The sequence below is a fragment of the Neltuma alba genome, unplaced genomic scaffold (assembly GCF_004799145.2).
Source record: "Neltuma alba isolate B1F8T4 unplaced genomic scaffold, ASM479914v2 tig00002283_pilon, whole genome shotgun sequence".
In the NCBI taxonomy this organism is placed as follows: domain Eukaryota; kingdom Viridiplantae; phylum Streptophyta; class Magnoliopsida; order Fabales; family Fabaceae; genus Neltuma; species Neltuma alba.
Genome location: NW_021632807.1, coordinates 681 through 12,272, shown reverse-complemented (window position 1 = coordinate 12,272; position 11,592 = coordinate 681). Strand labels below are relative to the sequence as shown.

At 35.4% G+C, this 11,592-nt stretch overlaps 1 pseudogene; it reads left to right on the top strand.

Moving 5' to 3' along the window:
* The first annotated feature begins 9,193 nt into the window (after positions 1-9,193).
* On the top strand, positions 9,194-11,252 carry LOC114721290 (short-chain dehydrogenase RED1-like; annotated as a pseudogene).
* Positions 11,253-11,592: the final 340 nt, after the last annotated feature.

Here is an 11,592-nt window from a genome sequence, read left to right as displayed (position 1 = left end):
GACACTAAACTGAATGTGTGTGTGTGAGATTTGGGAATTGAGAAGGAAATGATATGAGGAGGGTGCATGTGGTGCTGAAGGAATGCAAAAGATATTGGGATTTCAAGTTTCTATGGAACGCGCGGAATGGTGCAGAGAGATAATAATAGAATTGCGAATATAATGTTCCATGAAACTATACATGTGATATGTTTTATTACTCACGCTCATAGGGAAGGAAATCTTGCTCTTGACTGGTTAGCTAATTTTAATTTTGAATGTGGAGAGACAATAATTTAAAAAGCAACTTCAGGATGTTTTTAGTATACAGTGGGGAAAACGCCCAAGAAAGTAATCAGCTATCCAATACCAATCATAGGTAATAAACAGCAACCGTCCCATCTCTATACATTCCTACTGCCTAAGATACAGTCAGTACTACTTCAAAAGTTTTTGCTGAAACCATGTGTCAAAGATGATTCTTTATACTTGTTCTAAAACCTAGAGCTTAGAAAAATTGGTTTCAAACAATAAATCCATATAAATAATACCCTTCCGGTGACCGGTTCTAAATATAAGACCCCTTTTATAAATTACACTATAAAATAGGTCTTATATTTAGGGTCGGAAGAATATTAATTATGAAAGTTACTTCTTTTTTCCATTTTTTTTAAAAGTAAAAAGGACTCCTCCATTTTAGACATATATATATTTCATTGCCTTTTCAAATATTAAGTTGTCCCAAAAAAATTGATGCAATTGAAAAAAAAAAAAGAAATTAGTAAATTATATATATTAGTAATGAAGAGAAGTTTTAATTTTATAAGTGAATCGTTATCATATCAAGAACCATATTTTCATTATCACTGTATTGTATAGGTTACAAAGTGGCTCCAGAATATACTTTAGTGATGAGAATAAGTTTTGTGTAAAGTATAATTTCACTTGTTCTTGCTATGGAAGTTATAGCGAATTAAAGAACCGAGAACTTACATCATCGTCCCTCCACATTCTTCCACAAAAACATACATCCTCGGCTCCAGACACACTCGGATTAATGGCTTTCAGTTCCTAAGGTTTGTCTCCCCCCCCCCCCCCCCCCCAAAAAAAAGGCCATTGCAGATCCCGAAGAAGTAGCAGCCTCTGATCCTTCTTTCTCTTTGCCTTTATCACCAATCTCAGTTTTCACAGTCTCCATTTGGTCTTCACGCTCACTAGCAGATTCTAATCCTTGTACAAAGTCGTAAGACCCGTATCTGGTTCAGCCTCCAAACCCTAAATCCAGGATGAGGATAATTAGTCCGAAGATTAGTATTCATGTCCAGAACAGCTGTAGATACTCTCATGGAATACATCCAAGCTGCTTCAATTTCATCCACCAGACAAGTGGAGACACTGATTGAAGGATTTTCCGCCGGCATGTACGACGATCCGCCGCCGTCGATGGTAAGGGTTCCTGAAATGTGGGCATTTACGATAGCTTTGATCGCTGCCGACATTCTAGCGGCTGTTGTCTAGCAAGAAATCACGTGAGATAACACAGTGATGAGACTTCCCGGTTCTGCCAATGGCCGCACGAGGTTCCGCCAATGGCCGCACGAGGTTCCATATTCCTGGTTCATTAACGGCGCAACGATAATCTGCACTTACCAGAGACCAAGCATGTTAATTTATGTATTCACCACAATCATCACGCTGATACATGGAACTAGTTTTGTTATATTCTTATGAACCAATTTTATCTGTCAGAAGCGTAGACTCACAGTTCACTTTCGAAGACAAGTTCATTTTTCTGTGAGAAAAAGAACGAGACAAGAAATTAATTCGTACCAAATCCGTAAACCTCGACTTGACGATGAGACAATTCCATTGACATGGTTGAAAATCAGAGTCTTTAGTTGATTCTATAATATCAGAACCCATAAGCATGGTGATGTTAAATGAACTGAATCAAGTAAAACTAAGGAAAGAGTGAGATATAGTGAAAATCATAATTATTGTTGTTGTTTGATAGTTAAGTTAAATTGTTGCGCGAAAAAGCGCTCCCTGTATACAATCTAATCTATCATTAATGATTAATAACTACTCTATTTGATCTCTGATCTCACACACACATAGAGATTAATGAAATTAATTACTTGTGTAAAGCTTTAATTTCCATTTGAGTAATGTAACAGCTGATTTATACTGTCCTGTAAAGTGGCCATTTAATTTTAATTTGTCATTGTGTTGAGTCACGAATTTTGCTGCATAAGAACTGCTAAAGTGTCCACATGTTAGCTCCATGGATTCCTAGTCCTGAATTCACAGTTAGGAGACGGAATGAGGTGGGTCTTACGAAGGTTATGATCCTACTGCAGAAACTGTATCCGGTAGCATATGTATATGACCAATGTATATGTGAGTAATATCGCCAATATCTTCAATATGGCGATCCTTGGTCTCACTGTAAATATCACTGCCGAGTGAAACAAGTTAAAAACAACCAAAACTAGCATACGTTAGTAACTCATGCGAGTCATAGTGGAAGTGGACATACTTTGGCAAATTAAGCAGAAGTTATACAGACGGACCAATAAGGGATCCGTAGATGGCTGCAGGCTCCTGATTTTATGTTAGAAGCTTTGCGAGTTTGATTTGAAAACTCAAAAAAAATATAATCTTGTCCGTGAAACCCTATTGTAAGTTTTTTATTTGAAAGTAATTATCCAATTAAGGACAACCGACAAGTTATTATGTTTCACCCCGGCATGGGAGCAATGACATAAACGAAACTGACCGTCAGTGTGTGTGTTTTTGTTTCTTTGGGCCCCGGAGGGGGGGGGGGATTTGGGAATTGAGAAGGAAATATGAGGAGCGTGCATGGGGTGCAGAAGGAATGCGAAAGATATTGGGATATGGAGGTAATTATATATGGAAGGGGACCCTAGAACAATCGTCAAGTTTCTACTGAACACATGAATAGAATTATGAATAGTTTCATGGAACAAGGTGATAGAGACTAGGAAGTATGTTTTACTACTCACACTTATAGGGAAGGAAATTTCGCTGTTTACTGATTAGCTGATGTGGAGAGACAATAATTTAAAAAAGTAACTTGAAAATTTTAGTATTGGTCCCGAGAAAGCAATCAATTATCCAATACCAATATTCATGGAGCCGTAATTAAGCCCATCCCATCTCTATACATTCCTAATGTCTAAGATGCAGTTAGTATTTCATGAGATTTTGCTGAAATCAAGTGTATGTGTTGAAGTTGATTCTTTGTACTTATTCTAGAAATTAGAGCTTAGAAAAATTGATTGCGAACAGTAAATTCATATGACTAATATTAATCATGCAGTTACTTTTTTTCTCTTTAGTAAAAGGACTCATCCATTCTCCTTCAATGTGTAGGCACATGGCGTCACCTTAAATTGTCCAAAAGAAATTGATGTAATGGGAAAAAAAATTAGTAAATTACATTAGTAATGAGGAGAGGTTTGAATTTTATAAGTGAATTGTTATCATACCAAGAACCATATTTTTATTATCACTATATTGTATAGGTCACGGAGTGACTCTAGAATGTACCTTAATGATAAGAATAAGTTTTGTTACTTTGTGAATTTCACTTATTGTTTTGATGAAGTTACAATGAATTTAAGGAACCAGAGAAGTTACGCCATCGTCCCCTACATTCTTCCACAAAAAGATGCATCCTCGGCTCCACTCACACTCGAATTAATGGCTTTCAGTTCCTAAGGTTTAATTTTTTCCCCATTAGCCATTACAGCGTCCGAAGTAACAGCAGCCTCTGATCCTTCTTTCTCTTTGCCTTTATCACCAATCTCAGTTTTCGCAGTCACCATTTGTTCTTCACGCTCACTAGCAGATTCTAATCCTTGCATGAAAGTCGTAAGACCCATCTGGTTCAGCCTCCAAACCCTAAATCCAGGATAAGGATAATTAGTCCGAAGATGAGGATTCATATCCAGAACAGCCGTAGGTACTCCCATGGAATACATCCAAGCCGCTTCAATTGCATCCACCAGACAAGTGAAGACACTGATTGAAGGATTCGCCGGCATGTACGATGATATTCCACCGCCGTCGGTGTCTACGATGGTAATGTGAATGCGTCTTAGGGTTCCTGAAACTTGGGCATCTACGATAGCTTTGGTTGCTGCCGACATTCTAGTGGCTCTTGTGTAGCAAGAAAGCATGTGAGGTAACACAGTGATGACCCTTCCTGGTTTGTGCCCAAAATGAACAAGAACCTCGTGCGCCCTTGGTTCCGCCAATGGCCGTACGATGTTCCATATTCCTGGTTCATTGTCGGGGCAGGGATAACCTGCACTTATCAGAGGCCAGGCATGTTAATTTATATATTCACCATATAAAATCATCACGCTGATACATCGAACTCGTTTTGTTATATTCTTATGAATCAAATTTTTCTGTCAGAAATGTAGACTCAAGAGTTCAAAATTTATCAGTTGTACAAGGCGTAGCATTGGAACTGCTATGTAGGTTTTTTGTTTACCAAGGGTTCGAATCCCTCTCTTTCCGGACGCACCTTTACCTAATTCATCAATATTATTGACCGCAATGTTTCAAATAACAAAATGTACTTTCGAAGACAAGTTCATTTTCTGCCCGACAAAGAAAAAAGACAAGAAATTAATTCGTATTAAATACGCACACCTCTCCCTGACGATAAGACAATTCAATTGAAATGGTTGAAAATCTGAGTCTTTAACTGATTGTATAATATCAGAACCCAGAAACATGGTGATGTTAAATGAACTGAATCAAGTAAAAGTAGGGGAAGAGAGAGATATACCGGGCCCATCAGAAGCAGGGTCACCAAAGTTCTGGTAATGACCAAATTTCATGAACACTCTTTCGAGAGAATCTATGTGGGTGTCTGGGCAAACGGAAGGGAACTGAAGGGCGTACAAGAGGCCAGGGAAGCCGAAGATGAATGAACGTTTGCAGACTCTGATTATTGGCGCGTCCTTCGCCATTGGCCAGTGAAAGCCGTTGACGGAGCAATACGTTGTCAGAAGAGTTGGCGCCGTCGTCTGCACTACAAGTTTGATATGAAACTGCCCAAGCCCGAGCAACCTCACGGTCTTTGCATCATCATAGTCTAGCAACATCACGGCGGCCGTCGGGAAATGGAAAAGCTCTGATATGCTGCCGTTCGAAATCCGTTGAGGACTTGCAGAAGAGCTCGCCATGCCTGCACTCACTGTATGTAACTGACTAGGGCTTAGATTATACTAATTACCATAACAAATAGAAAAATGAAACGAAAAGGCGATTACAAACAACAACAATGGATGATCAAAGAGTCTTGAAACAAAGCGTGAAATAATATAGAGAGAGGAAACCTGAAAGCTTACTACAGAATTGGGTTTGTGAGTTGGTGAGGGGATCGATGGGGAAGAAGGAAGGGAGAGAGAAGCGTTATATAAAAGAGCGAAGGAAGAAGGGGTTAAAGGAGGTTCATGATGAACCTGTTTTTGTATTTAATCACTTACCATAACAGTAACTGACTTTGCTTACTAATCTTTTTTTCCTTTGTTTTCAGAATATCGAGCCAAACTACTATTGTACGCATTAATTAAGGTTCATTGGATCGGAGGAGAATTCTGATTTCAAATTAACGGCACTTATTTTACTTTTTAAAACTTTAGACCAGATCATTGGTAAAAATATTTTTATTTTTTTAAATGAAAAAATACTTTCTAAAGAAGAAGGAGGAGATCATGTATGTAACTGCTGTTGGTTTTGAACTGGATAATATTCGTGAAGACAAGGGACAAGTTTCTCCGAGGTTCTTCGGCATGGGAACTACGTCCTGATATCAAACTGGTCGTCCGGTAGGATGGCTACTTGTCTGTTTGTTTTGAAAGTCATCAGATGGATACGGCTTATTGGCCAAAATATAATTAAACTAGTCAATGAGTTTTCATTTGGAACCATTTGCTCTTATCTATCTCGGTTATTTTCTCAGCTGTGGAGCTTGGGAAGTGAGATTTACTTTCTGTAGTTAGCTAAGATCCATTGTCTACCGTTGCAACCTATAAGAAGAATTTCTTTTTTTTAAAAAAAAAAAAATCGTAACAGCTCATCATATAAATTATAAACTTAATTATCAATTTGGAATTATAGAGAGAGAGATTCTTTGGAAGGCTTTTTACATGATGTAAATAGCTTATTTCTCTCTTTTTAGTTTTTACAGCATCTCCTTTATTGGCATGTGTTTACTATAAGCTACTCATAGTTTGTTGGTTTAGGAAATTGTGGCATTAGATGTGTGTGAATGAATTTGCATTTTAATGACATGAAAACTCTTTTATAGATTAGAGTTTTGGCCGATTTCACTTATAATTTTCTCAAGTTATTAGTGTTAACCACTTTAAAAAAATTTTTAAAAAAAAATGCCCCTAGATTGTTGCTAGTATGCCATGTTACGTTGCAGCTTCTTGCATCACTCATATTCATTAACTGCTTGAAATTGTACATTAGTCATTAATTCGAAGGGTATTTTGTTTCAATTGATTTTTGTAACCTTTTTAATATTGGGTAAAAGTTAGTTTTACCCTGAAAATATTCCTGAAGGAATTATGGGCATCCTAAAAAAATTGCCAAGCAACCTAACACATACATTTTTGCAAAAACTAATACTACCTCTGGTCCTTAATCAATTTAAGTAAATTAAAAAATTAGTTAAATTAACTATTTATAATAAATAAGTGTTTCTTTCCTAAAATACCGTTGCTACTCATATGTATTAACTAGAATTATAATTTAATAAAATATTTATCATGTATAACTATTACAAGGACTATCATGAGAAAAGTAGATAAATATGAGAGATAAAATGAACTGATATCTTATCTTTAGAATGAAATTAAATGTCAAACTAATTTTTATATCAAGAATAAGAGGAGGTATAATTTTACTATTTTTAACCGTTGATGTTAACTAAAAATAATTTGTGCTCGCATGCACGGACATATTTATGTTTAGAAACAAATTCCTATGCCAGATTAAAATATTATCTTTAATGAATTCTGATCATGAAAGATTTAATTAATTAGCTTTATATTGATATTGCATTAATACATAGTAGTAAAACAATAATTACACATGAATTTAATTTTATTTTAGATAATACATTGATTGATTGCATTTAATTTGACAAGCCCTCTAGCACTAGCATTTAATTAATATTTCTCTAGTCCTAAAAATAAGTCTTATATTTAGGACTGAAAGACTATCATGAGATTTTTAATTAGTGATAAATGAGAGCAGATGAATAACTGATTTATACATGAATTAAATTTCAACATTAAATTGTGGAATAGTAAGTAAGCAGCTTAATATTGTTATGGTCTGCTGGACTAAAACAACACTAAAGCTAATTAGTTACTATTTCCAATCTTAAATATAAGATTTAGTTTATAACGTAACTAATACTACAAATTAAATCTTATATTTAAGACTAGAAATAATAAGTAAACCAAATAACATGAGTAGAGGACCATATAGTATACACATTAGTACTTGGCCCTGTATGAGATTTGGACCCAATAATCTACATTCAATCCTATCAAGAGATTTCAATAGATCTTTTCCACTAACTCACAAAAAAAAAAAATACAAGTTTTCATATTACTTCAAACTATAGGGTTAATTTCCTAGGCTCACTGAAAACTTGCTAGTCAGGTTTCAACACAAGTCTCTGTTTTTACTACTACTACTACTCTTTTTTGCTTTGCTTTTATGTATTTATATTAAATTATTAATTTTGATTTGGTGTTAAAGACCGTACATGAATTGCTAAATTCCTTAAATCTAGCTAGGTTTATTATCAAGTCACTTGTGGTTTTATGCTTAGTTAGTATTCCCTTTAGTCCTATTTATAAGCTTTAAATATAAAAAGTGATGTGGTCTATTTTATAAGTTTTAATTTAGATTTGTCTCAACATTTAATTTTTTTTTTAATTTTACCCTTAATTATTTATTCTCTCATTTGCCACACCCTGTCATCAGATTTTCTTTCATCCTTTTTCTTATTTATTATAATGACATATTTAAAAACAAAAGTATATTTTACCTAGTTATTGCTCTTAACTAATTTTATCTAATTTTTGTTATGTCCAAATTAGTTATTTCAAGTTTATAATAGAGAGCAGAGGGAGTAATTGCTTAACGTTTGACTATATTTGGAGCTTTAATTTGGTTTATTATTCCATTTAAGCTTTATATTTTTCTACGCAAAACATCAAAGATGTCGACATATGAGCGCGTACACACACACACACATATATATATATCTATTATTAGTACGATATGTCAAGTTTGAAAAATTTTGCGTTGGCAAAAAAAAAAGAAAAGAAATATGCGAATATAATATAGATTCAACATATCTCTTCGGTCACTTCCTAAAGATAAAACAACCTTAATCTATTTTGATCTCATATTTATTATTATTATTTAAATTAATTTGCTTACCCTGTGAAATAATATAATATAATAAGGCGTTATGTAGGAGTATTTTAGAGAGTTATAATTTACTTATTTATTTAAATTTCTTAATTAATTCATATTATTTAAGTAAGTTTTATATTAAGGATTAAAAGAGTAGTAATGACGGCAATAATTCATACTGGTACTTAAGTTGTTAGGATTTTGCAGTCCAATGACACTAAACGTCTCCTTTAACTTTTTTTTTTTTTTGGGAAGTATAGGTTTGTGAATTTTTATAAAAGGTATATTAAGTTGTTTTAGTATTCTTTATTAGAGATAATTTTATTTAATATATTGTCATATTTTTTTTTTTGATACAATTATATTGTCAGATACTAATAAGACCCATTTGAGTCTTGTATCTAAAACCGGAGAGAGTACTAAGTGACGATTCGAACATCTAATTTTTGATGGTACATAAGTTTTTGGGGGGCCAAGGAAATGATATTATGGTAGGCTTTACAAGCTCGAGAAAACGGGCTTTCAGTTGGCCCAGACATATCAGCTTCAAAGAGTTAGTCCATGACACAAGGCCTGTTCTCGTCTAGGCCCATCCGGGATTAGCGCCATCTCTACTCTAAACCACGTGGCATTTGTTGGTACAACGACAGTCGACAGAGCAGACATCTTGTATCCTCTTTCGTTTCTTATCAATCAATAAATTTCAGGCCGTAATTGATTTTTAAAAAACAAAAAATTTCTTGCCACCAATAGAGCGCCAGGAATTGGATGATTAGCGATGAAGTGTGGGTCTGCAGAGTGCAATTTCTCCTTTTGTTGGTTTTCTGGTTAAAGGACGAACGTATCAGTTTAGAGCTCTAAAATCATGGAGAATTCTGAAGAATTGGGACTCCAAGAGCAACCGGTGGTTCTCATCACCGGCTGTTCTCAAGGAGGAATTGGACACGCGCTGGCACGCGCATTCGCCGCCAACAAGTGTACGGTGGTTGCCGCAAGCAGGTCACGGTCATCCATGGCCGACCTGGAGCAAGATCCCAGGTTCTTCTTGCAGGAGCTCGATGTTCAGTCAGATCAGAGCGTCCAACGAGCGGTGAAGAATGTTCTGGACAAGTATGGCCGTGTCGATGTTTTGGTGAATAATGCCGGAATTCAGTGCGTTGGTCCACTTGCCGAGGTTCCTCTCTCCGCCGTCCAGCAAACTTTCGATACCAATGTGTATGGTTCGTGTCAATTTCACGAGCTTTTTCTATTTCAATCGTCGTTTGGTTTTGTGGATCCGGAATTTCGATATTATATTATCATCGAGTTCACGGTGACAATGACAAATGAACTGACCAAATTCTATCATTTTCTTCCTTTAATCTGAATTAGGGATTTGACTTTGGTAATCGTTGTTAGTGTTTCTTTTTTTCTTTCTTTTTTTTTTTGGCGCGGGATAAGACAACTAAAGAAGGAAGCTATTATAAGATGAATCTTATGGTTTTCCGTGCGAACACCTCAATGTAATGCTGAAATAGGAGTATCAATTGGTTATTCTTACCCTTAATTTCATACAGTTACCAAGTTTTTGTATATTTTACGAACAAATGCAGGTTCATTGAGAATGGTTCAAGCTGTTGTTCCACACATGGCGAATAGGAAAAAGGGGAAGATCGTAAACGTTGGTAGTGTTGCTGCTATGGCCGCTGGACCATGGTCAGGCACTTACACTGCTTCCAAAGCTGCTCTTCATGCTTTGACTGATACTCTCAGGTTTGCATATGCTTCAAATCTGCAGTCTTAGCTTGCTCTGAGAATTGATCTTTCTTGCATAAAATTAGTGGCAAGAGAATTGGTGACAGAAAACAACCGTTCATGCAGTTATGTGCATGCTTTGAGTTGTTCATAAAGTTGTTCCTAGACTTCGTCAGGGTTCAAAGAAGCTGCAATCTTTGCTAAAACTTAGTATATGTTTGGTCGCATATCAGAAATAATCGATTCAATTGTGGAAGCAAGTAGTTAGAAAAACAATAGTTTTGATCGTCTCGAACGAAACATAACTAGAATATTTGTGATGGAAAATCATTGTTCATGTAGTCTTGTACACGCTTTAAGTCGTTAGGCTTCAAGGAAAATGCAAATTTATTCAAGAAAAGCTGTACTTTGTTGGATGGAATTTGAAGGACTATGATGTTATATCATCTGCTCACCCATTGAACTTTTTTCTTTGATCCACATATTAAATTGAATTGTTCCTTGACTTTTGTGTGTTTGGTATTTTATATTTGCCGTTGTTTATTCAAAACATGCACAGATTGGAACTGAGTCATTTTGGAATTGATGTTGTGAACGTTGTGCCCGGAGCTATCAAGTCAAATATTGGGAATTCTGCAGTAGCCAGCTACAACCGAATGCCTGAATGGAAGTTTTTAAGCCATTTGAAGCAGCGATTCGAGAGAGAGCTCATTTTCCACAAAGATCCAAGTCCACCCCTACGGATGAGTTTGCTAAAACACTGTGGCCACTATCCTCAAGAAGAACCCACCTGCATGGTTCTCTTCTGGTCACTACTCAACCATCATGGCTATTATGTACCATATGCCAATCTGTGTTAAGGATTTTCTTTTGAGGAAAGCAATGAATTGTTGAGCTTCATGTTGGTTTTGATGAGAAGAACATTACCCAAAAAAGAGACAAATTATGCAGAAAATAATTATATTGGATTGAGGATTAGAAAGGATAATATAGACTGCTTTAAATGGCATTGCCTTTCATTAATAATACAGGCCGCATTTGTACCTCTTAAACTCGATCAGCTCTAGTTTTTCATATTTAGAAAAATATCATCATTTTGAATTTTACGGTTTTTCTAGTCTTAATTTTAGTTTTTTTTAAGTAAATCATACGTGTCTTTTAAGCTGTTGGGAATCACATTACTTAATAATTTTGAAAAGTGGTTAATAAGAAATTTTGGAGCTTAAGGGAGTAGTTCTCCTTGCATTATTTTTTAATATTCTTTTCCACTTGTAAGATTTGAATTCTAATTTGTTTTTAAAAAAGTCAAGTCTCATGATTTGATGTAACTCCCGTTTGGATGCATCTGTCGAATTACGTAATATTAAATTAATTACAAGTTATATTCATTTT